Genomic DNA, 27810 nt, shown 5'->3' with positions numbered 1-27810 from the left:
ACCAGCGTCTCGATCAAACACATATGCCGGTTTCACAGCGGTTTAACTGTTTTTAGCAGATTCGCGATTTATCTGTTTATCTGTGTCGAATTATTGTCGTATACTATTGCGAACAGAGAAAAAGCATTTGTTCAGCCATAATGAAACCAAAAGGAAGGTTTGAGTTCATAGTTGCATCCAGCGAAATGTTCAACTGAGATAGATGTGTTGCCCATGAAAGCTACCACAAGAGAGATTTTTACCCTTCGGCATGTAGTACAAAAAGAGTTCGTTTCCGTACTGACATTGAATCCACAAGATTATTCAACTTAGTGTTAGAACCTGTAATCAGAGAAAGCAACATCAAATTGGAAGAAACAATCACGAAAAATGACCACCAGTGCTTGGCATTTGATGATGATTCAACGATCCTAGCAAGAACCGCGATATAATTAAGAAGAGTTGTGAAGAAAATTATTGAAGAAACACAGAAATTCGGATTGGAACCAAATGAAGACAAAACCAAATATATGATCATCAAAGGGACAGATGAAAAAAATAAAAAGACTTTATTGTGGGGTCTGTAAGTGGTAAAAGCTACAGTTTTAAAAGGGTGGACAATTTTGAATACATGGGTGTAGTATTTGATGAAAATGGAAAAGAGAGTTGCGAGCTTGATGCGAGCCCAAATGAACTCAGAGTAGACCCTGAGTAACATATGTCTGCGAGAGATGGACATTAAATAAGAAGGAAGAGAATAGAGAATACTGTGGAAGATGGGAAAAGAGAATATTGAGATAAGAACTAACAACGCATTAATGAGTTTTTACAAAGAAACTACCACCACCAGGTTGGTTAAATCACAAAGAGTCAGATGGTTGGGACATGTAGAAAGAATGGTAGTGAACAGAATGCCAAAACTAGTAATGACCAGAAAATTAATCGCTCCTAAAAGAAGTAGATCCTAAAAAAAGTAGAAGTGGAAGTAGAAAGAAGTAGATCCAAAACGAGGACCCTAAATACGTGAAGGTGAGGGACTAGAAAAGAAAAGCATAAAATATAAGTGAATGTAGAAATATTGTTTATCAGATCCTTTAGAGTAGTTAAGAATTTTGTATATACTAAGAGTGAGTTTTTTTTAAAACAATTTTAATTAGTTAATTTTATGATTATGTTTCATAAAAATGACTTAGGTCTTAACGGTCTATTGTGCGTATAAATAAACAAATATTAGTGAAATGTTGAATGGATTAAATTGTGGAAATAATACTGAATTGCCATCCTTTTTCAAGCAGTTACCGTTAATACTCCAAAAACCGGTGTTGGGTTTTTTTAATCAATAGCCAATACCCCTTAGTTACGTTACCATTCGAATCGGTATCAATATTATCGACATCGATACGTGTCGATACTATTGAAAGAATATATCGATACCAAGATACTTAACCGATCTGTAGACGATTCAGGATTGACTGTAGCGAGGCATATCTGGATTCATTTTTTATAATGTTTCCGGAATATTGTAGTTTTCGAGATTTGATAGTGGTCTCGGTTATTCTTCATTCTTCTGAGGACCTCCTCATGAACGACTCGCCAGTTCACGAGATCTTAAGTATTTTCCGAAATAGCAACATCTCAAATGCTTCCAATATTCTGCACATATTTTTGTTTAAAATCCACGATTCAATACTGTAAAAAGGACAGAAAAAAAGGTAGCATCGCCGCATTCTTACTTTTATACCAAAAGCGACGGTGTGGCCCTCATCCGATGTTAAAGCAGGCCCTCATCCGTGTACAGTAAGGGAAAAAACCCTTACTGTATAATATAATATGTATCGAAAAAATGTATATAATTTTAAGTAATTTAAGTTGTTACAAAAGATATTGTTTTTACATACACAAACAAAACGAAGGTTGATTGACGAAGTTTGTTTGTGTAACCTCGCAGAGACTCACGTATAGCTAACTTCCAAAATCCAAGTTGGAAGAAGAGATAAATAGCCCACAGAGGGATTAAATTGAGCATTACAGTATTGTCATTATTCATAGTAAGATTAAGATCGTTACTATGCTATTGAGCCGTCCTGCGAGAAGGGTGTCTTAAAGGACTACCCCGCGAAACAACATCTTATTAACCTTATGTTGACGGATGTTGTAAATCATAAATAAAATTATAAGTTAGAGTCAGTGACAAATTGGTTTTATAAATTTTATATTATTTTTAAATTATTACTGAGCCCAAACTCTTACTAGTCAACTCTAAGGTGCGAATCATCGGAATTCAAATTCCAAGTTGATTTCCAATCAAATTATGTTGGCGATAAAATTTTGTATGCACCACGTCAGTAAAGATTTTTTATCGTACTCGTCTGTTACTCGCCTCGCTCGATACGCTCGCTTTTCTCGTAATATCAAGACTCGCTCGATAAAGAGTCACTTTACTGACTTATAACATAATTAATTATTTTCAGAGGTAACTTATTCGGGATTTCACCGGTTATTACTGTATAGAGAAAAAATCCGGTTATAACCGGGACAAAAAAAAACAACCGGGACACCCTATTATTGCGGAGTAAAAAAACGGTTTTGGGTTAAAACTTGTAGGTTTTTACCATCCCTAAAAGCAAGTTAAGAAATTCAAAAATACAAAAGTGATGATTGTACTTGTTCCTCCCGAAGAGGGATAGGATAGAAGTTGATAAACTAGGTACAAATACGTATAAGAAGTTGATTAAATCATGACATTTTATTATATTAAGAATAAAGAGAATAAAATAAGAGATTCTTTTCTGTGTTATTCAAAGATTTCCGTCGAAGTCATACAATAAGATTTTAATCCACTTATAAATATGCAACTGTACGTTTAATAAAGTTAGAAGTATTAGTGGAGAGAAGACCTGCAGCAGCCCTACGAACTTCGTACCTTAGTGAATATACTAAGTCGTTATCGATTTAGCAGAAGTTCGAATAAAGTTCCTGTACTTTTCCAGCAACTTTTCCACAAAATAAACCACTGAAATGGCTCTAGAGAAAATACTGAAAGATGTCTTGGATTTGTCTCAAATGGAAGAATTGATCTAGATATACGATATTGGAGCGGACCGACGATATACAGGGAATTTTATTATAGTGGTAATAAACTTTCGAAAGATTGATTTTATTAGAAAACTAAAACTAAATAAGTGACTTATGTTCCTTATCGGTAAAAGAAGATAGACCAGCATGTTTTAAAGAAAAGTATTATATTTAGAAGTATTTTGCTCCTGCGTTATAAAAATAGACTTTATCTTTGCCCATGCATAAAATTATTCCCGAATTGATTTTTATACTAGGTCTATTTTTTACTCACAGAGACTAGTACCGCAAAATTAAGACGCTTGTCCATAGAAATCACAATAATTTAAACAAGAATATATAATACGGCATGTCTTTGATACCTTGTTTACATTGATTACCTATGATTTTTGACGTTTATAATTTTTGTCGCATATGTCGAGTTTATTGGTTAATTTGCATTTATTGCTTATTTGGTTATACAGGGTGTTTCACTAATAATTGTCCATATAGTAACTGGAGAAACCTTAGCACAAAATACGAAGATTTAACCTAAATCACTTAAATAAAATGTGGTTCCTTACCGAGTTACAGGGTGTTTTATCTAAAAATTTAAAAATTACTTTTGCTCAGCATTTTGAAACTATTCAACGTATCACTACCATACTTGGCAGAAAGTGCGACTACTAGACACCCTACTAATTTATGATAAACAAACTTTTCTAGCTACTACCAGAGGCGTACGACAGGGGATGGTGAATGGTTGACCCCTCTCAAATTGTACGCCACTGGAGGAATTACTATTTTAGTGACATTTTTAGATTCTCCAATACTTTCTACGTAAATAATATACTCTTCAGTGGTAACGATAAAGTCATTAGTTTTCGAGATATTTGAAGTTAAATATGAAACGGCACAGTTATTTTGATTATTTTATGATATGATTCATATATGATTAAAATTTAAAAATTATTTGTACCCAGTACTTTAAAACTATTTGGCGTATCCTTATCATACTTGGCAGAAAGTACAGGTACTGTGAATGGTACTAAATTAAGATAAATTAACGTTTCTAGCTACTACCAGAGGCGTACGACAAGGGATAGTGGCTGGTTGACCCTTCCCAAATTCTACGCCACTGACGAAATTGCTATTTTAGTGTAATATTTTGATTTTGCAATACTTTTTATGAAAATAATGTACTCACTAGTTTTTGAGATATTTGAAATTAAAAATGAAGCGACACAATACATTAATCAAAATAACCGTGTCGTTTCATTTTTAACTTCAAAAATCTCGAAAACTAATGACTTAATCGTTACGAATGAAGAGTATATTATTTGCATATAAAGTATAGAAGAATACAAAAATTGAACTAAAATAGCAATTTTGCCAGTGGCGTAGAATTTGGAAAGGATCAACCATTCACTTTTCCCCGTCGTACGCCTCTGGTAATAGCCAGAAACGTTTGTTTAACATAATTTAGTAGTTTGTACAGTATCTATACAACCTGCCAATATGAAAAGGATACGTCGAATAGTTTTAAAATGCTGAACAAAAATAATTTTTAAATTTTTAGATAAAACACCCTGTAACTCAGTAAGGATCCACATTTTATTTAAGTGTTTTAGGTTAAATCTTCGTATTTTGTGCTAAGGTTTCTTCAGTTATTATATGGACAATTATTAATGAAACACCCTGTATAAAATTATAAAGCAAAAAATTGCGAAAAAATCGTAAAATTTCTGCATTTTTTTGGTTTTTTGCTTAAATCTCGAAAACTATTAACTTTCAGTAAATGGTCTGTTAACAGAAATTAAAGTACTTAAAATTCTCTACCACTATTTACTTTTTTTTTTCAGACGAACCGATTGGTCTAAAATGTAAATTGAAAATTGCCAATTTTTAACAGTCTCGGCAAAACCCACTTTTGACATTCCAAAACTTTATTTTTTATTAGAATGCTGCCATTTGATAAGTTTCTAATAGTTTTATGCTCAAATAAAAAATGTTAGTTCATATGGTATGTCTCTTGTGACAGCTTCCATGAATCCACAGAAGATCAGGCACAGTTTCAGTTGGTGTGAACATTTCCTTCGGATCTGTTATCTTGATTTCTGATAAACCTTGACGTTTTATCCTTTTCAAATGAATTAGTTGAACAGCTCCCTGACTTCCATAAACATCAGGCGCGGGTTTCGTTTTTAACCGAGGAATGGATTTGTTAGGAGCTACTGCACGTTTTGGTGCAATACAAGAAATGCCACCCATGACGTGAAAAGTGTGGTATCCATCGATTGTATGTACGTTAAAATTGGTGCTATTGTACACGTGTTGTGCAAAGCACGGCAGGTCAATTTTCTGCGGATTTCAGGTCAATGCTGACATTTCCAGGCAAACAGCTTCTGTATACGATGAACAAAACCCTAAAAAGGAAACTACATCAACCTTTTTTCTTGAGCCGTAGGTACTTTTTGTAGAAAAAACAGCCAAACCTGCAAGGAATGGTAAGACGAATTATCTGGGCCTTACTGCTGCTACAAGACTTTGAGCAAGCGAGTTACTTGTCTGGAAGTGTCAGCAATCGCAGGCGATCCGCAGAAAATTGACCAGCCGTGCTTTACACAAAATGTGTACGATAACACTGATTTTAACGTACATACAATCGGCGGATACCACACTTTTCACGCCATGGGTGGCATTTCTTGTATTGCACCGAAACATGCAGTAGCTCCTAACCAATCCATTCCTCGGTTAAAAACTAAACCCGCGCCTGAGATTTTTGGAAGTCAGGAAGCTGTTTAACTAATACATTTTGAAAGGACAAAACCTCAAAGTTTATCGGAAATCAAGATAACAGATCCGAAGGGAATGTTCACACCAACTGAAACTGTGACTCCATCTGTTCCTGATCTTCTGTGGCTCTAAGGGAAAAGGAGAGGTATTCTCGGTATTTTAGGATGCAATGGATTCATGGAAGCTGTACCAAGAGACATGCCATATTCATATTAAGAACTACCATTTATTATTTGTACAAAAAAGTAGGAGAAATTTATCAAATGACAGCATTCTAATAAAAAATAAAGTTTTGGAATGTATGTAAAAAGTGGGTTTTGCCGAGACCGTTAAAAATTGGCAATTTTCAACTTGCACTTTAGGCCGAACGGTTCGTCTGAAAAAAAAGTAAATAGTACTGTTTGTAGAGAATTTTAAGTACTTTAATTTTTGTTAAGAGACCATTTACTAAAAGTTAATATATTTCGATATTTGAGCAGAAAAGCGGAAAAAAGCAGAAATTTTTCGCTTTTTTCGCGATTTTTTCAATGTTCCGTCAAGAAATTTTGTCCGCAAACCTCATATTCGGATTCAGAAGCCCAAAATACATATATAATTTTCAACCGTTTGTAATATTAAATCTCCTTAACAATATCAACTTTGTTATTGTGACTTTTTTAAATTCTTTTAATTCTTTCTTTAAATATCGTTCTATATATATCTTTATCTTGGTACCTACTAATAATAATCGGTATTAGACAAGGCGAAAACGGCGGGTTCGAAGGGAAAAATATTTCCATGAGATTTTTTTGCATAATCACATTCGTGAGATATCCCAGAATAAGGTTCAAGAAGTCGCCCACGTGAAAAGTGGGCCAATTTTTTTTAACAATTTTTTTTTAATCAAATTGCAAGAATCAATATTTTTGGCCCGAACAATTTTTTCTTTAATTTTTTGGACCATTCTGGACAAAAAAGGTCTCTTATAATTTTTCTCTAAAGTTGATCGTTTTCGACTTATAAACAATTTAAAATTGAAAAAAACGAAAAATGGCGATTTTCAAGGCTTCATAACTCGGTTAAAAGTTATTACTATGAAAGTCAATATATGACTAAATCAAAGTTTAAAGCCACCCCTACAAGATCCTGAAGAAATTTTTGTCATTATTTTATTACTAAGCTGTTATTTTTAAGTAATAATAATACGCGCCATGCACGTGTGCGGCCGCTGTAAATTCTGAGTGCGAGAGAGAAGCCATTCCAGCAGTCCAATTGTGCATCTTACTCGCACTCACATTTACAGCGGCGTCAATATGATCTAACCGCTCTTTTTTATTAATTAAAAATAACAGCTTAGTAGTAAATTAATGACACAGATTTCTTCAGGATCATGTAGCGGCGACTTTAATTTTGATTTAGTCACTTTCTGACTTTCATAAAAATAATTTTTAACCGAGTTATTAACTCTTAAAAATGGCCATTTTCGCGTTTTTCAAATTTTAAATTGCTTATAACTCGAAAAAGATCAACTTTAGAGAAAAAATATAAGAGAGTTTTTTTGTCCAGAATGGTCCAAAAAATCTAAAAAAAATAGTCCGGGCCAAAAATATTGATTTTTGCAATTTAATTAAAAAAAAATTGTTAAAAAAAAATTGGCCCACTTTTCACGTGGGCGACTTCTTGATCCTCATTCTGGGATGTCTCACGAATGTGATTATGCAAAAATATCTCATGGGAATATTTTCCCCAACGAACCCGCCGTTTCCGCCTTGTCTATATGATGTTCAAGTTGTTTAATGTTGAGTTAATCAATCTCTTCAATAGTAAAAAAAGATTAAACACTTCAATAAAATAACTTCATAAAATACGTAGAGGTAGCATTAGCAAAGTGGTGGGGATAATAGCCATTTCCTAATTATTACATTGACAGTACGTATCAATGATATGCTTCGTTTCATGAGCATTTTTCAGTGCGTCACAAATGATAAAAAAAGGTAAGTCCGTGATAATATACATTTTAGTGACATGAAATTTTAGTTAAATCTGACAGTTGTCACATTTTATTTGCAATTTGGCATAAAATCAAATCAATTGTGTTTATTGCATTTATAAAATGGTATTTTCTTTGATTTGTATAGTCTTATAAATTGAACAGATTATATTCGTAGATATATTATATAATTCGTAAATAATTTTTTTTTCGATTATAGCGCCATCTATTGACAACTAGAATAAATGTTATAAATGTCACCGACGAAATGTAATCACCGACGTGCGTTTTTTTCTGTCACATGCAATTTAATGCGTTAGAAAGAAATCGAAAAACTGTGACGCAATGAAAGATCCTCATGAGAAAAAGCATATTACATAGTGACGTACGTTACACTTAATGTTTTGATTTAACTTGTTTGAAAATGAATCATGAGATTTGGGCAAATACAAAGTGGAAAAACTATAGCGGCCATTTTTAATAAAAAGCTAGATATAAAATAATAATAAAAAACCATAAAATCCTGTATAACAGGTATATTTGTTAAAATCCTTATACAGGGCTACATCACAGAACAGAACTAGTTTTCAATCGGTTAACCGATCATCATCAGTGTGTGCGTGAATCTAACATGCTAACCACCAAAGTAAAAAATATTTTAGTAAAAACCCTTTACAATTAATCCGCCATAGGAACATAGAAATAAAATGTGAAATTAAACATGGATGTATAAAATATCCAATGTTTCATGCTCTAGGTACCATTGAGCTCGAATCTAACTTGTTCACATCATGACTTTATGGTAGCAAGTGAGTCATGATGTGAACAAGTTAAAGTCAAAATGTGAACAACTCAGATTCGAGCTCAATGGTACCTAGATCATGAAACATTGGCTATTTTAAACATCCATGTTTAATTTCACACTTTATTTCTATTATATGTTCCTATGGCGGATTAATTGTAAAGGGTTTTTACCCAAATATTTTTTACTTTGGTGGTTAGCATGTTAGATTCATGCAAACACTGATGATGATCGATCAACCGATTGAAAACTAGTTCTGGTTTGTAATGAAGCCCTGTATAGGGATTTTAACAAATATACCTTTTATAAATAGGGCATTCAATGAGAGTATTTGGCTCCGAATTCCATCCTACTACATCGATTTACTTGATATTTTCACAGTAAGTAGGGAATAGCTCAAGAAACAAAGTCTACCATATGCCGATGTGCGCTTTTATCTTGGGGGTGGTTCCCACCCCTTCTCGTGGGTGAAAAATGTTTTGTTTAAAATAGCCACGGAAGAGGCTAGAGAACCTAATTTTAAGCAAAAACTGACTAGAATTATTTTTGAAAACTCGATACTTTTTGAGTTATTCTTGGTTGAAAATTGGTCATTTTCATTGAAAAATGACAACTTTTCGGACGGATTTTTGCGAATACCTTAAAAACTATGCATCTAACAAAAAACTATATAAAATATTTCTGTAGGTTATAAAACACAAAGAGATTCGTTCCTTCATAAATCTTCTAGTTAAAATACAAAGAGGGATATGGTAGGTAAGAAGAGTTTATTTTTTTGGTGCATGCTCAAATCGGTGTATTTAACTTGAAATAACAGAGAAACCTTTAGAACTTTAAAATGAGCAATACTAAATGTCGATTACATTCAAACTAAGCGAGATATTCTGCAAAAAAATTGATGACTAATGTATTTTAAGAAGAAATGAGAAATGTATTTAACCCCTCATCCATCAGAATTTAAATACATCGTTTTTCTTCTACAATACTTTTTACTATTGTGTTATTTCTATGTTCAAAAAATTAGACTGGATTAAAATGAATGGTTTTTGAAAAAAATAAGATCAAATTAAAGAGCGCATTTTTAAATTTTCTTAAAAATCTTGTTTTTCCTCCATGTAACTCGAAAAAGATAAGAGATACGAAAAAAAGATACAACACAAAAATGTAGGGTTTCTCAGATAAAAATTTCGTTTTTTAATTTCATTACTGTATTTCTTATCATTTTCAAGTTACATGGAGAAAAAGGAAGATTTTTAAGAAAATTTAAAAATGCGCTCTATAATTTGATCTTTTTTTAAACCATTTATTTTAAACACGTCCAACTTTTTAAACATAGAAATAACACTATAATAAAAGGTATTGTAGAAGGAGAACGACGCATTTACATTTTCGTGGATGGGAGTTAAAATTACTTCTCATTTTTTCTTAAAATACATTAGTTATCAATTTTTATTGCAGCATATCTCGCTTAGTTTTAATGTAGTGGATCTTTAGTATAGCTCATTTTAAAGGTCTTTTTAAGCAATACAAAAGGTATTGGTAGCATTATACACCTAAAATCGACCGTTTCGCTGTTATTTCAAGTTGAATACACCAATTTGAGAATGTACCAAAAAACAAACTATTTTCACCTACCATAATATCTCTTTTTGTGTTATAACTAGAAGATTTATGAAGGCAAGTGTCTCTTTGTTTTTTTATAACCTACAAAAACGTTAAGTATAGTTTTTTTAGTTAGATGCATAGTTTTTAAGGTATTCGCAAAAAACCGTTCGAAAAGGTAATATGTTTCAATGAAAATAGCCAATTTTCAATCGCGAATATCTCAAAAAGTATTGAGTTTTCAAAAAAAAATATAGAACAGTTTTTGCTTAGAATCAGGTTATCTAGCGAAGTCCGTGGTAGTTTTAACCAAAAAATTTTCCACCTAAAATCGACCGTTTCTCTGGTATTTCAAGTTAAATATACCCTTTTGAGAATGTATCAAATAACAAACTATTTTCACCTACCATATCTCTTTTTGTATTATAACTAAAAGATTTATGAAGGCAAGTGTCTCTTTGTTTTTTTATAACCTAAAAAAATGTTTGATTTAGTTTTTTTAGTTAGATGCATAGTTTTTAAGGTATTCGCAAAAAACCGTTCGAAAAGGTATTGTGTTTCAATGAAAATGGCCAATTTTCAACCACGAATAACTCAAAAAGTATTGAGTTTTCAAAAAAAAATTATGGAACAGTTTTTGATAAGAATTAGGTTCTTTAGCGAATTCCGTGGTAATTTTAACTAAACAATTTTCCAACCCTAAGAAAGGATGGGAACCACTCCCAAGATAAAAGCACACATTGGCATAGGGTAGACTTTGAATTAGGAGATAAGTAGAGTCTCGGCCCAAAATTTCATTAAAATCCATGCAGTAGGATAGAATTCGGAAGTAGTAGCCTATTCTTGCCCCCATTGACTGACGTAAAAGGATTTTATGGTTTTTTTGTAATAAATGGTATAGGTACAGCCAACTACAAGAAAAAACATTTTTTTCTCGTGGAAAATAATAAAAATTGAAACCGTGTCCCAAAAATATGATAATGAGAGTTAATGCCAATTAGACCAGTAAGGATCTGTTTTTAGGTGGATATGAGAGGTGGCATTCAGATTTTTGCAGATAAAGTTAGGTGATAACTTCTTTAATAATTTATGCTCCTTCTCAAATATGTCCGGAACATTAATAAAAGAAATAAAATATTTAAAAATTTCAAAAAATTTCGTTTTTTTTCTATTTTTTTGCTTATAACTTAAAAACTATTCATTTTAGAACAAAGTCGTATAGGAATAAAACAAAGAAAATTAAATTTTCTATCAGATGCGATTGGTTAAAAATGTCTTAATTTATCACCCTTGCTTCAAAATAGCAATAAAATTAAAATAAGGGGGCAAAACAAACCTGTCCTTATTCAATGATTTTCCATCACTTAGGGTACACTTGGATTCCTAATTCGCTTGGAAAATTTGTGTAATGTGCTAAAACCGTACACCAAATTTCATTAAAATTGACTTACAAGATTTTGCATAATAATTTTGCAATCTAAACTTTTTTAAAAAAATAAATTTTTTTAAAATCTTGCACAACAAAAACTAGAACATACAAAGATTTGTCAATTTTTTTTGCATACAAATAAGTACTCCACCTATCTAATGCACTTTACAGAATTGAAATCGGATTATTAAAGCAGCCTCAGCAGTGTTTTAAAGTTATAAACAATTTTTTGGCTTATAAACAAATTAGTACTGTGGCCAGGAGGGGGTGCTACGGGCTCCTTTATTTAGATGGACTTACCCAAGTTTTTTATGTATTTTGACCAGTAGAACACGAATTTTTTGGGTAACAGTTGATCTGGATGTCGATAAGATTGTTATAAACAAAGAATTTGAGGAATTACATAACATCGATTTTTCGCAAAATAAAACATTTTTTTGTATTTATTGGGTAATTCTAAGCAAAAAATGTTCTTACAAGTTTTTTTGTAGGATACATAGTTTTCGAGATAAACGCGGTGGAACTTTCAAAAAATCGAGAAATTGCAATGTTTGAACGCGAATAAAGTCGACTTTACACTACATGATTTATCATGTGATTTGTCATATGATTTTTCCCAATGACGAGCCACATGACAATGCTTATGACAATGAGCCATATAAACAATGCAAAATCATATGACAAATCACACAGTGTAAACATGTAAATTTCACTCCATGACCAAATCATATGACAAATCACATGATAAATCATGTAATGTAAAGTAGACTTTACGTTTGATTTAAAAATAAAATGGCAATTATGCTGACAGCATTTGAAAGTTTAAGTCAAATTATACCGGTTTTAATTATTTGCATTGCTAAACATTAATTTTTTTATTATTAAACAAAGCTATTTGTTTAAAAGCCAAAAAATTGTTTATAAATTTAAAACATTGCTGAGGCCCCTTAAATAATCGGATTTTAATTCTGTAAAGTGTATTGGATAGGTGGAGCACCTCTTTATATGTAAAAAAATTAGCCAACTTCTAAATGGTCTACTTTTTGTTCAGAAAGATTTTTAAAAATTTGAACTTTTTTAAAAACATTTAGATTTCAAATTTATTATGAAAAATTTATTAAGTCGATTTTAATGAAATTTGGTACACGATTTAAGTATGTTACAAAGAATTTCCTAAGCGAATTACTAAGGTTCTAAGTGCCACCAAAGTGGCTAAAAATATTGAATAACAACAGACTTATTTTGCCCCCTTATTTTGTATTTATTGCTATATTGCAAAAAAGGTAATACCTTAAGACATTTTTACCAATCGTATATTATACAAAATTCAATTATCTTTATTTTATTTTTGTACGACTTTGTTCCAAAACGAATCGTTTTAAAGTTATAAGCAAAGAAAGCAAAAAAATCAATGTTTTTCGAAATTTTTAAATATTTTAATTTTTTTTATTAATGTTGCGGGCATATTTGAGAAGGAGCACAAGTCAATTATAATTACTGAGGGTGTCACCTAACTTTATCTGCAAAAATCCGAATGCCACCTCTCACATCCAAAAATAGACGTTTTTTCGCACATCCTTACTGGTCTAAATGGAACAGAACTGTTTAATGATCTTTTTGATCAAATTGGAGTGTTGTCATCTTGAAGGGAATTAAATGAATAAAGTTATATACCTACTTAGTTAAAAAGAAGTAGTATATAGAGAAAAATCTTTATGTGACCGGATGTGGGCCTTTAATGTTTGTAGTAAAACGCAGCAAATACTAAAAGAAGCAGAAATTAACAACCAAGATTTGAAAATAATAATGAGGCACCTTTACTGGAATGAGATCGCAAATCTCAGAGTTAAAGGTGAACATATCGAACATTTAAAAATCATGCCTGGAGTGAGGCAAGGCCCTATCTTGTCTCCTCTAATCTTCAATCACTACTCTGAAAGAATATTTATCGAAGCTTTGCACTAAGGATGGCGGGTGTTGACAGAATACCGGTTTTTGGTTATACCGTTTATTTCTACTTACGTAACCTGGCGGTTATAACCGGTCAGAAAACCGGTTATTCCAAAAACCGGTGTTCGGTTTTTTTAATCAACAGTCAATGCCCATTAGGTAACAATGTTACATATACTAGATTCGAATTTGTATGAGCATTATCTATACAACTCAAACAATGTATCAATATCATCAATAGTCCAGGGTAATAAGGTTTTCTCAATGACACTCGAGCAGCCAGGGTACTGAAGCGTTTTTTCGACAGGTAATACCTATAAGAGCAAATTGTAACTATTTCCTGCGTAGGATCTGGTGGCCATTTTTTAATAAACAATTAAGTGTCAAAAAATGGCATTTTTCCCTTTTTTTTTCAAATCAATGGAAAACAGTGAAACTTATGGTTCTTTTAGTAAAAATATCTTTGAGATTATGGAAAAAGCTTTAAAATGACGTATTACAAAGTTTGATATACTCATTTATTGTTAATATAATTGCGAAAAAAGGTCGGAATTGCAAAAAAAATTAATTTCGCAATATCTATTGCAAAAATTAGTGCACAGCTTTGAAATTTTTGTCATATAAGGGCTCTTTGGTGCTTAATGTGATAAAAACTTCAAAGCGATTCATTCAATTGTTCAAATTTTATTCAAATTGTTTTTCCCAGAGAACATTTTTTTTGCAATAACATAAGTCAGAAAAAAAATGACGTTAGAACCATTCCACAGGTGCCAAATGGAAGAGCATGAGCTATATTTTCAACTTGGTTTAAAAAAGCGAATAAAAAATGCATTTATTAGTAATAAATAATTATGCAAAAGTATCGTAAATCTTTCCTTATAATCTTTTTATTTTGTTATATAAGAAATTATATATATTTATTACAATTTTTTATCAATTATGATATAAATAACATTACTTGGTAGTTGTGCACTTAAAACAGGGAAAAAAAGTTAATTTTTTGGAAAAAATTATTCAAAAAGTTTATAAGGAAAGATTTACGATACTTTTGTATAATTATTTATTACTAATAAATGCATTTTTTATTTGCTTTTTTAAACCAAGTTAAAAATATAGCTCATGCTATTTCATTTGACACCTGTGGAATGGTTCTAACGTCATTTTTTTCTGACTTATGTTATTGCAAAAAAATGCTCTCTGGGATAAACAAGTTGAATAAAATTTAAACAACTGAATGAATCGCTTTGAAATTTTTATTACATATTAAGCACCAAAGAACCCTAATTTGACAAAAATTTCAAAGCTGTACACTAATTTTTACAATAGATATTGCGAAAATATTTTTTTTTGCAATTCCGGCCTTTTTTCGCAATTATATTAACAATAAATGAGTATATCAAACTTTGTAATATGTCATTTTAAAGCTTTTTCCATAATATCAAAGATATTTGTACTAAAAAATCATAAGTTTCACTGTTTTCCATTGATTTGAAAAATAAAGGGAAAAATGCCATTTTTTGACAGTTAATTGTTTATAAATAAAAATCGCCGCCAGATCCTACGCAGGAAATAGTTACAATTTGTTCCTATAGGTATTACTTGTCGAAAAAATGCTTCAGTACCCTGGCTGCTGAAGTGTCACGAACAGGGTATATTTTTGTCTTATTACCCTGGCCTACAATATCAATTTGGTCAAATGCAATAGTCATTCCTCTCCTAAAAACTAATAAGCCTAAATACGAACCAGAATCATATCGACCGATATCTCTGACATCGAAAACCTGCAAATTACTAGAAAATATTGTTAACTCCAGTCTTTCATGGGTTTTAGAAAATTCTAATTTCTTAATCTCCCAGCAAAATGGCTTTAGAAAAGACCGGTCAACCACAGACAACATTTTAGACTTGGAAAGTGAAATATATGAAGCTCTTGCTAAAAACCAAAAATGTGTTGCAATATTTTTTGATTTAGAACGTACATTTAATAAAGCTTGGAAGTACATTTTGAGACAACTTCATAAATGGAATATTCAAGGTCACTGCCTTGCTTTCATCCAAAACTGTTTAATTAACAGATCTTTTCAAGTAAAAATAAATAATATCTTTTCAAATATTTATAGTTTGGAAAATGGTATACCCCAAGGAGCCATACTTAGTCCAGCACTATTTCTGATAGGAATAAATTACATAATCAAAAATATTCAAGCACCCTTACAGGCTCGTTTATACGCTGATGACCTAGTGGTGTCTATTAAAAGTAAAAATATTTCCTCAATGCCGTCAATTCTTCAAAATATTTTAGATACTCTCGAAAATTGGTGCAACTTTGCAGGTTTTCAATTTTCAATAGAAAAATCAATAGGAGTCGTATTCTCTTCGAGCTCCTTGCCACAACCTCCTAACCTAAGAATGTATGAGAAACAGTTGGAGTTTAGAGATCACCACAAATTCTTGGGTTTAACCTTCGATTCAAAGTTAACATGGAAAAATCACATTTCACAACTCATCCTTTCCTGTAATAAAAGGTTAAATGTATTAAGATCTCTCTGTAATAAAAACTGGGGCTCAGACCAATCCACTCTACTCCTCCTGTATAAATCTTTTTTGCAAGATTGTTCATTTTTGACTGTTTACTGTGACAGATTTTACGTCAGTAGGTGACATTTACTAGCAACTCGACGGTAAGTAATCCAACTCGACGGTAAGTACTCCAACTCGACGGTAAGTAATTCACTTACCGTCGAGTTAAAAAATCTCTTAATTTTAATTTATTTTTTGAAAGAATAAAGAAAACTAACGAATTATTTATTAATATTGAAACTTATGGTACAATTTGTTAAATTATTTAAATGAAATCCCACTTGTTTGGGCTGTGGTTTCACTTCTAACAGAAACTCCTGCAGAATCACATACATTAGTAGTATTACTAGTATTGCACAATATTTTTTCGGCAAAATCTATTTTATTTTGAAGAGAATCTTCTACATAGCTTTCTGCCACTGTCGATGAACGCCAACCTCCATGACGCTTTAATCCGAGGACATCAACACCTTTATTAGCCAAAAGCGTTGCTGATGTCCTCCTGAACGAATGACCAGTATAGTTCTCGAGATTAGGCAAATTTAAGAATTTGGCAATTTGAGAAGGCCAGCCCCCGATTGTCCCTTTCCCTATTACTTGAGCACAATATTTTCCTTTGGCGTATCTTAAGAACAAATGATTTGATTTTACTTGTAATGGACGAAGTTTTATATACTTTTGCAGAATTTCTAAATATGGAATTTTATCGTCTGGTTTATTAACGACTGTAAAAGTACGCTGGATGTTCGTTTTTGTATTGGGTACATTTACAATCATTAAACCATCGGTTTTTTGGATGTCATTCATATTAATATTATATAATTCTTCTCTTCTACAGGCACCAGATATTCCCAATATCATTGCGACCTACAAATTATGAAAAAATCTTCATTAGAGTATTTCTTTTACATTATAGCTTATTTTTTTTATTTTATCTTTTAGCTTATATTACCTTATGAACTAGAAATTCTTCATACGGTGCTTCCATCAGAAATTTTTCAAATTGCTCCCGTGTAAAAATGCACGCTTTCTTAGGCCTATAGCCAACATTTTTTCTCTTCAAATACGCGATCAAAGTTAAAAACTTGGAAATATCAATGCCATCATAAAGAAAAACGGTGGATTTAATCATTGAATATTCTGCCCAGAGGCTTCCAGGAGCTTTAAACTGCATATGTCTTTGAACGAAATATGCCAATAGAGTCTTTTCTTTGATTCTTAAATTCTTGCCTTCGCACCATTTTTTAAAACTTTGGTAGGTATTTTGATAACGGATTTTGGATTTTTCGGGAATAATTGCGGAACACCCTTCTTCCCAATAGGCTATTGATTATGTATTTTAGAAAGGAACTACAACGTTAACGGGGTTTTATTGTTTCATGGAGTCAATGGAACTCTATATATGAAAAAACCGCGGAGTGCTACCAGTTTTAAAGGGGTGCGTTTTTGAGAAAAGGGTGAATTAATCCCTAGGCACAGGGCGAATTAGAGTGAGTTCTATTCACCTTTGGTACAAACACGTCTACAGAAAAATTGTTTCAGGTTAAATTTACTATCGAAATATCACATTTTAAAGTCAAAAATATTTTTTTTTTACAAAAATATATTCAAAAGAAAAGCAAGAAAAAAACACGACAGGAAGCATTTTTGTTTCTTGCCCTATAACTTTTTTCCACGGGGATATAGGTATAGGCATTGCTTCATAGAAGAAAAACTTCCATCCTTGCTCTTTAAAATGGCGTTTGGTGTAAGTCTGTATGATTTACAGTTTCCAAAATACGATTTTTCAAATTTCGCCACTCACAACAATTTTGGGCGATTTTCCTTGTTACTTCGCAAACATTGTTCTGTAACTTTTTTTACGCAGTTTTAGATATATGCAATGTTACATTTAGTAGGAAGAAAAGTCAATTACCTTTAAAATGGTCCATCGTAGAAGACTGTATGACTATTTTTAAGTAAGATATGGTTTTTCAAAATTTTATACTTTTAATGATTTTTGATATATTTTACGATTATTTTTAAATTTCTCATTATGACTCTATTATTGTATATTTAGGTATACACATTGTGCAATAAAAAGGAAAGCTTATTTTCTTTACTTTAAAATGGTGTATTGTAAAAATTTCTAGGTCTATTTTTAAACAAGATATGCTTTTTCAAAGTTTGACATATACACATGCAATAGGTCCCACTAAGTTGGAATCATATGGAAAACTTTTTATTATTAACTTTATGAAAAAAATTATTCTTTATAAAATGCTCTGCATAGTCTAAAACCTAAGATGTAATCATCAGATATAAAATTTTATCAATAGTGTACGAGGTATGTTAAAAATATGAATTTCGCTCAAGAGTAAAGTACCTTTATATTCCACAATATCGAAAAGTGTTATCGAGAAAATTTATTTGGAATTAAAAATTATGTTACAATATGCAATTATATTCTTCTAATTGAAAAAATAAAAAAAATTAAATTTTTTCTCAAATTACGGATCCCCTTGGATATCCCACGGATATCTTGTTTAAAAATAGTCCTAGAGGTGATTGCAATACAACATGTTAAAGTAAAGAAAATAAGCTTTTTTATTCTAGAATGTATATACTTAAATGTACAAGAAAAAAAGTCATAATGAGAAAATTAAAAAAATAATCATAAAAAATATCAAAAATCATTAAAAGTATAAAATCTTGAAAAAGCATAAATTGTTTAAAAATAGTCGTACGACCTTACACAGTAGACCATTTTAAAGGCAATTGACTTCTCTTTTTACTAAATGTACCATTGCGTATACCTAGAAATGCGTAGAAAAAAGTTACAGAACAACGTTTGCGAAATAATGGGGAAAATTGCTCAAAAATTCTGTGAGCGGCAAATTTTGAAAAATTCTATTTTGGAAACTGTAAATCCTAGAGTCTTCTACCAAACGTTATTTGAAAAAGAAAGGATGAAAGTTATTTTTCGCTGAAGCAATGCCTATACCTATATCCCTGTGGAAAGAAATTGTGGGGCTAAAAACAAAATTACTTTCTTTTGTGTTTTTTTCTTGCTTTTCTTTTGAATGTATTTTTGTAAAAAAAAACATTTTTGCCTTTAAAATATAATATTTTGATAGTAAATTTATCCTGGAACAATTTTCATATAGAAGTGTTTGTACCAAAAGTGAATGGAACTCACCCTAATTCACCCTGTGCCTAGGGACTAATTCACCCCTTTCTTAAAAACGCACCCATTTAAATGGTAGCACTCCGCGGTTTTTTTAAATATAGATGTTCGTTGACCATATGAGACAATAAAATCCCGTTAACGTTGTAGTTCCTTTTAGCTCGCTTATTTTGAACATAATCAATAGCCTACAAGCCCGTTCAATTTCTCCAAATTCACTTTCGCTCATATTTTAATTTATAATAGTCAAAATTGTACTTAAAATTATTGACAACTAAATAAAAACTCAATTCTCCATTGTTGTTATGCACCCTAGTTACTACCTAACAACCAAAGTATCTATCTTGATAAAATGAATGAAACTAGTCAATATGACGAAAATATTTAATTTTATAATTTATAATGGTATCAATCGTGCAAAAAACGTTATAAGCATGTCGAACGTTAAGGGTAACCGATCTCAGACAATAATTGGAGTCGTCGCTCCGCTCCTCCTCCAAACAATTGTCTTCAATCGGTATAAAACCCTTACCGTTCTCCATACTTAATATACTATAATACGCTCTAAGGTAGATTATGGAGCAATTGCCTATTCCACTGCTAATCAATCTCTACTCAAATCATAAGATATTATTCATAATAAAAGTCTTAGATTAATCTTAGGGGCTTTCCCAACTACACCTGTACCCAGCATTTATGCTCTTTTAGGAGAACCATCGCTACACCACCGCCGCATGTACCTAGCTCAATCACATGCAGCCTCAGTCGCTTGCAATATTTCAAAGTCAATATATCAAAATATTTTTACAAACAAATATGTAAACATACTCCAATTATCCATTCGCTATACTAAAAAACCATATTACAAATGAATTAAATCCATACTTCAAAACCTAAACATTAATTTTCCGGAGGTTTTCTCCTCGGATATTAAATACCCCGAGCCTTGGCTGATCGATTTACCAACCTGTCATGCATCTGTGGAGTACTTCGATAAATTTGATACACACCATTCTCTAATTCGGTCCAAGTTCGAGGCCCTCTTAAAATCGTGGGAGCATCAATCGTTTCTTCAGAAAACAATCTTCTTTTCCGTTTACTCCCAGCATGTAGCACATATTCAGCTGAACTTTACGCCTTATACCGTGCGGTGAAACTTCTTAACGAGCTTACACTCACAAAATCCCTGATCATAACAGATTCCCTTAGCTCTCTAAACTCATTAAAATACATTTTTCCGAAACGTCCTTTTAAAAAGTTGCTAAAATACCAGCTGTCCCAAGCTCATGAACATGGAAGAAGCGTCCAATTTTTATGGGTTCCCTCACACGTCGGAATAACAGGAAATGAAGAAGCTGACAGGACTGCACGAGAGGCAATTTTAAGTGATTTTTCGGAGCCGATAGGCAAGTCAAAACTATAAAAACAAGAAAACTGGAAAATTTGGGTCACATTACCAGAGGAGAAAAATATGAGTTGCTGAGAATTATTATGCAAGGAAGGATCCAAGGAAGAAGAAGCATAGGAAGAAGACGGATCTCCTGGCTGAGGAACCTGAGAGAATGGTTTAACTGTAGTTAAACCAATGTAGTTTAACAGCTACTGTTCAGAGTAGCAGCCAACAAAGTGACCATAGCCATTATGATATCCAACATCCGATAGGAGATGAAACTTTAAGAAGAAGAGTTATGCATTTGATACAGTAAAAAATATAACATTATTGTTTGAATGCGAAAAATTGAACATTTTACGCGAATGACCAAATTATAATCTTGAAATTGGGATTTAGTCCCATAAATGACCGTTTTGTAGTGTAATTTCCAGGGGCAACTCCGAATTGCATGAAAATTTGGATTTAGGTTCTACTTACCCTCCACTTTAAAGTTGAATTTGTGCCGTTGGTTGCTTTTACTTGGGGGGTGATATTTACCCCTTCCCGGGGGGTGAAAAATGCGTGTTTAAAATAAGGCCGGAAATGGATAAATTGGCTTATTTTAAGCACCTTTAATAGTTCTATAAAGTTTTTTACGTAAGTCAATACTTTTCGAGTTATTCGAGATTTAAAATGTTGATTTTTCGACAAAAAAACTATGTTTTCAGACCGTTTTTCCCAAAATACTCAAAAAGTAAATATTTTATCGAAAAAAATATTTTTAGCAAAAGTGTAGCCTATAAACAACAAAAAAAAATGGTGTACCAATAAAGTCTACAAATTGAGTAGAAGCAAAGTTGTAGCTCATGAAATATACGTTCTTATTCGTCTAATTCCAAATCGAATAATTCAACGCGAAATCACCGAAGAAAGCAGCGTTTTTCGGGAAAATCTTATTAACATTTTTAAATTATCGAAAAAAATCTTATTATTTGTTTTTTACAAAAGTTTACAGCATCAAAAATAAACGAGTTACACTGAGAAAAAAAGTTGGCCCTTTTTTGGTAAAAAAAATCGTGAAAACCTCCCTCTATTTAGCACCCTAAATGAAATTATTCGTTTGGCTTTACCATCTATTTTAACTGTATGTGTATTTTTTATATATAATCTGTAAGTTTGATTGGTTTGAAGTGCTTATTTTAGAAAACATTTGTTTTTTTATTAAAAAAATTTTTCTAAAAATTTTTGAAAAATTTCATTTTTTAAATATAACTTAAAAAGTATTAGTGATAAAAAAAATCTTAAAGAGTAAACAAATGTAGGTTTCGGTATTATAAATATGCTAGTTTCATTTTGTTTTTCGTAAGACAAAAATTGGTTAAGATATGGCTGTTCAAAATATGCATACACTCGTGATTAGTGACCCATTCAAGCTTTCTCAATTATAACCTTTTCAAAAATAAACACTTTAAACCGGTGAGACTGACAGATCATATAAAAAATAGATAGGTAAGTAAATTGTTTGTAAAGCGGTAGCGATTAATTTCATTTGGGGAGCTAAACACGGCGAGATTTTCAGGTTTTTTACAAAAAATAAAGAGGGCCAACTTTATTTTGTGCGTAACTAGCTTATTTTTAATGCTAAAACTTTTATTAACAATGAAAACAAAGTTTTTATAAACACTTCAAAAAAGTTTAAATGGGTTTTTCCCGAAAAGTGCTTAATTTTTCGGTGATTTCACCTTGAAATATTCGATTTGGAATTAGACGAATAAGAACGTATTTTTCATGAGCTACAACTTTGTTTTTATTTGATTAATAGACTTTGCTGATACACCATTTTTTTGGGTTTTTATAAGCTACACTTTTGTAAGGATATTTTTTTCGATAAAATATTTACTTTCTGAGTTATTTGCGAAAAGCCGCCTGAAAACGTAGTTTTATTGTCGAAAAATCAACATTTTCAATGGCAAATAACTCGAAAAGTATTGACTTGAGTAAAAAACTCTATAGAACAAAAGTTGCTTAAAATCAGTCAGTTTATCCATTTCCGGTCTTATTTTGAACGTATGTTTTTTCACCCCCGAGAAGGGGTGACTGTCACCCCCAAGTAAAAGCAACCAACGGCACAATTTCAACTTTGAAGTGGAGGGTAAGTAGAACCTAAATCCAAATTTTCATGCAATTCGGAGTTACCCCTGAAAATTACACGGTATCGCCGAATTTCCCGTTCATTTACTGGGCTAATTGAGTGTATCAGTTAAAATTCCATACATGTATAAAAGTATGTAATTGGTAAGTGGCTGCAGCACTCAAATCCCAAATGCATGGAATATTTCGAAAAAAAACATTCTGAATATTTTGTTTTGTTTTTGTTTTGACAAATTCGCTTTAGTTATTTATTCAGGCTGAAAATGCGGTCGAACAACTGAAAGGGTTTATTGAATATACACTTGAAAATATTGAAGCTGAGCTTATTAGCTCGTTTCGTTTTATTTTATTTTATTTTATTTAGCTTTATTTATTTGTGATTTATGTTAGTTCTGATTTATATTTAAATGGGCAACTTTAACATTCTGAATTTTTATTGATAGGTATTGTAATTTTGAAAGAATTATTTGTTTCCTTTGTGTTATATGTTGGGGACACAAAATTTTGTTATTATTAACGAAACCTGTGTTAAACCTGATGTTAAACCTATACAATAGGGTAAAAAGTTAGAAATATTATATCTAATAGCGTGAAAAAGTTGCTAGTGTTATTTTTTAGCATATTTGTATTTTCATTTTTTTTTCTAATCGAATTTTCTGCCCTCTCCCAACGACCTTGAATTTTATTAAATATCTGATTTTTATCGAAATTTCAATTTATATTATTTGGAATAAAATATGTGCTAACTCGATCTAAGATCAATTAAAATAAACTTAAAATATTGTCAATTAATTTCAACGATATTTAAAGTTTTATTTGTTTTTTCAGTCTCCCCAACCCCTTTGAAATTTCCCGCTTAGTGAGACCGTGCGTGTAATTTTCACGTATGTTTGTTGTGATGCCTTACTTTGTTAATATTGTTGTTTGTAAATTAAATATTTTTAAAATAGATAAACCAAGACCATGGGGAATAAAATCAAGATGTGCTGTGGACCGCCCCATTTTTGGGCAACCACCAAATATACCTGAAAATGTTGTACCCAAATACAAACAAGCGATGAAGTTTTGTGGTTGCAAGAGGATAAAAAACTCAGCAAGAAAGAGCCAGAATTTTCTGGTGTTGCCGATCAGGTTGCAATTAAATTGGAGGAAATATGGAAAAAGGCTTTAATTCCAATAATTGAACATACAATAATTATTCAGCTTTTAAAAGCCTATCTTGACAAATATATAAAAATTATGAAACCATTTAAGACAAGGCAAAATAGTGAATTTTACAAAAATAAAATTCAATGCTTTAAGAACAAAAGTAAAACTACACGTTTCGATCTTGCAGCATGCAAATGTGACACTCTGATTAATGGTCTTTGTAGCAAATCTCAAAAAGTGCCTCTGGATGAGCGCGAATTTCTATTAAATCAAGCAGGTTCCAGAAAAATGGTGATAAGCTCGATTGATAAGGAAACCAAAAGCAAATAAAATCAGAGAGAACGACGGTAGAAGAAGAAAGTTACCGACGCAAAGACAAAACTTTAGCTCAAGTAAAAACAGTACCAAGTTTTATGGTCAATCGATCGTGGAAGAACACATAACACTTGTGCATAAGCCAGGGTGCAAATATTTCGGATATGGGTATTCGCTGTCTGGTATAGCAGAAATTATCAAATCCGGCTGTTGCATGTGATGAAACAGTCATAAATACTGGCGTTAAGGGTGATGTAATACGGCTGTTAGGAGAACATCTTAAAAAACCGCTTCAGCAGTTTGTATGTCTGTGACATTCAAATGATCTACCCCTTGGACATCAAAAGAAGTTTTCCAGTGACCAAATAAAAAAACATAAGGGTCTTCAAACTTTCTCCTATAAAAATTTTGATTCAAACGACTACTTTGAGTTAATTAACTAACAAGAATATCACCTTACACAAACACCTATATTCTCTAGATTTTCGAGTGACAATCTGCGAGATTTTATTAAGAATCCTAACTTAGGCCCTTCTAACATTGAGATTGAGAAATATCACTGCCACAAACAATGTGTAGAACGATGTGTCAAGTTTGTGACACAAGTGTCTTAAGCAGTTTGTGGAGCGTATTTGAGGGAGGGATTTATAAAAACTCGAGTTGATTCCAGAAAAACTATGCCTAACTTTAGTGCTAAATCGGAAGACATCTTCGAATAGAATGCTTCTACCATATTTTTTTTTGTAATAGTTATATACATAATTTTGTACTTGGCTTTATATTTATTTTAGTATAAAAAGTTGTTTGACCTCAGGGAGACGGATAAGTTAGGCAGGCTATTTTGTTATAAAAAGAATGTTTTAGTATACTTTTCTTAAGTAAAATTTTTTAATGCCTTGTGAAACCAGAAAATATTTTCCAATTTAAACCGAATTTATTTATTTAAGTTCTATAAGGTATTACATTTTTCTTACAAAAGAAATTTGCATATTTTTTTATTTCAACGCAATTATACTAAAATACACACAACGCAAAAGTCTAGGGATATTTTTATAAATAGACGTATTTTGTTTATCTGTAATCAACTTAAAAAAGTAATACAAAATTTGTAGTTTAAATTGTTGTTTAATTTGTCAAAAACCATAAATTTCAAAAAAAAAACAGAAAATTGGAGCAAAAAAGAATATATTGCAAATCACCCCATGTTTCACATACCACCATAAAATGTCAAAAATACTAAATATAAACTTAAAATAAAGTATGGCCACCACGTTGGTTTATCACAGCTCTACATCTACTGTTCATGCTCCGAATCACATTGTTAATGTCTGCATGAGGTAGTTGTGTCCACTGTTCTCTCAGAAGCTCTTTTAATTGAAACTTATTGTAGATATTGCCCATATGTGGAGTAATTCTTCGTTGGAGCATGTCCCATACATGCTCAATGGGATTCAAGTCCGGTGATTGTGCTGGCCACGGCAATACATCAATACCCTCGTTATCCAACCAGTTTGTTACAATCTGCGCAACATGTGGTCGAGCGTTATCATGCATAAAGTAAAAATTTTCTCCAACAGCAGCAGCAAACAGGCGCACAACAGGTTCAAAAATAGTGTCCAAATATTGCTGACTTCTGAGAAAGCCACGTGGGAAAATGAGGTCAGTTCTTCCGTCAATCATGAATCCGCCACATACAATTAATGTACCACCCCTGTATACATACACTTCTTGAAGATGCCGTAATCGTTCTCCATTTCCGGGTCGTCTCCAAACTCTTGTCCGACGAGAATCTGGATGAAATCCATATCTAGACTCGTCAATAAACAAAACTGTGGCCCAGTCATTGTCAGTCCAATTCTGAAACTCTTGACACCAGGTTAATCTTGCAGCGCGATTGCCTCTAGATAGAGGTGAACATCTCAGTGGTCGCCGACTACGAAGATTGGCTTCATGGAGACGATTCCTCACAGTACTGCGGCTAATTGTTACATTATGTGCAACCTGTAATTCATTAACCAGCTTGGGTGCTGTGATTGTTGGCTGCCTTCTGGCATTTAAAATTAAATATCGGTCTGGATGTTGCTCGGCTGGACTCCCAGTGTCTCTAAACTGACGCCACAAACGACTTACGACGCTTTGGGAGACACCCAGCTGGTCAGCAACTTGAGTTTGTCGCATACCAGCTTGAAGGAGGCCCACGGCTCTATTCATCTCGTCCAAAGTTAAATGTTGTCGTTGCGTGGTAAAAAGACAATATCTTTAACTCACCTATTAAGCAAGAATGGTATAAAGTGACTAAAATTATAAATAAACCAAAACATAAAAATGTCGATTTTTTTGTCCCTTATAAAAACATTCTAAAACACGTATTGCTATCAGTTTTACATTTTTTTTTTTTGATAAGAAGTGAGTGTCTGTATCAACAATTATAGTACAAGCAAATATATATGGTAATTAAATTTCTGTCGTTGGTATTGTCAAATTATTAAAATATCCTTAGACTTTTGTGTTGTGTGTACTAAATAGTGTATTAGGCAACTTTTGTGAGCTAATACATTTTCGTTTCTAAATAACTATTTTTTTCGTCTGTTAACATTTTTTCAAAATTTTTAATTGTTTTGGAAGAAGATATTTTCCAATTTCGAAAAAAATTTACCAAATTACTTAACAGTTGGTTGCGCTACATTTGTGAGGTACCTGTTACTTTTCCATGGCAAAAACAAAATTTTTGTTCGCCTTTTTCGATGCACCCTACTATACAACCTATAGTCCAGTAGGGTGAGACGAAAAAATATCTAACATTTCATGACGATCTAACCCAATTTTTATTGTTTTAACTATTTGGGGGGAGGTTTTTTTTCTTCCGTTATGGCCTTTGGGAACCGCTCCCATTTAGCCAGCAACACTTCTTAAAATCAACGCCTAACCAAACCTACCATACACCAAAACCATTACGAATCCAATCGAACAATCAAGGGTAGGGTAGGGAAAAAAAAACTTTTCGCACCCAGTTCGTTCAGGGTAACTAACCACAGACTAAGTAGGGATACGGGATATTATTAGGGGCCAGGGAGATAAGGCAAAGGTAGCAAAGCTAGATCTAATCTAAAGTTCTAATTTACACGACTTAACATAATCTAGAAGAATCCTAATGATTGACGGTTTGTTCAAAGCTAGTAAGTTCATCGGATTATATGGAGAATAAATGTTTTCATGCAATAACTGCATATTCAATACATTTCTTTGTGTCACATTTGTATTGCAATTTTCGCACAAATCCGACAGTATTACATTGCTTTTATATAATATATGTGCGGGATAACAGGCAAGGCCAAATTTTAGTCGAAAGATAGTAACAATATCGTGTCTTGAAAAATCTAAATTTTTATACCAATAATCTGTCGGGATTTTCGGATGTAAAAGAGTACACCTTGTCGGACAATTTATACAGTATTAATTCCATTGAAGTTTCCAGTTATCATGTAGGCTGGTTTTA

At 32.1% G+C, this 27810-nt stretch overlaps 1 protein-coding gene across 1 annotated transcript in view; it reads right to left on the bottom strand.

The window, feature by feature from the left end:
- LOC126883814 (nephrin-like) overlaps positions 1–27810 on the bottom strand; it is a 593591-nt gene that overhangs the window by 325912 nt on the left and 239869 nt on the right. The window lies entirely within an intron of this gene.

The sequence above is a fragment of the Diabrotica virgifera genome, chromosome 4 (assembly GCF_917563875.1).
Source record: "Diabrotica virgifera virgifera chromosome 4, PGI_DIABVI_V3a".
Lineage (NCBI taxonomy): Eukaryota > Metazoa > Arthropoda > Insecta > Coleoptera > Chrysomelidae > Diabrotica > Diabrotica virgifera.
Note: the sequence above shows the minus strand (reverse complement) of the source record. Positions and strands in the feature narration are given on the sequence as shown.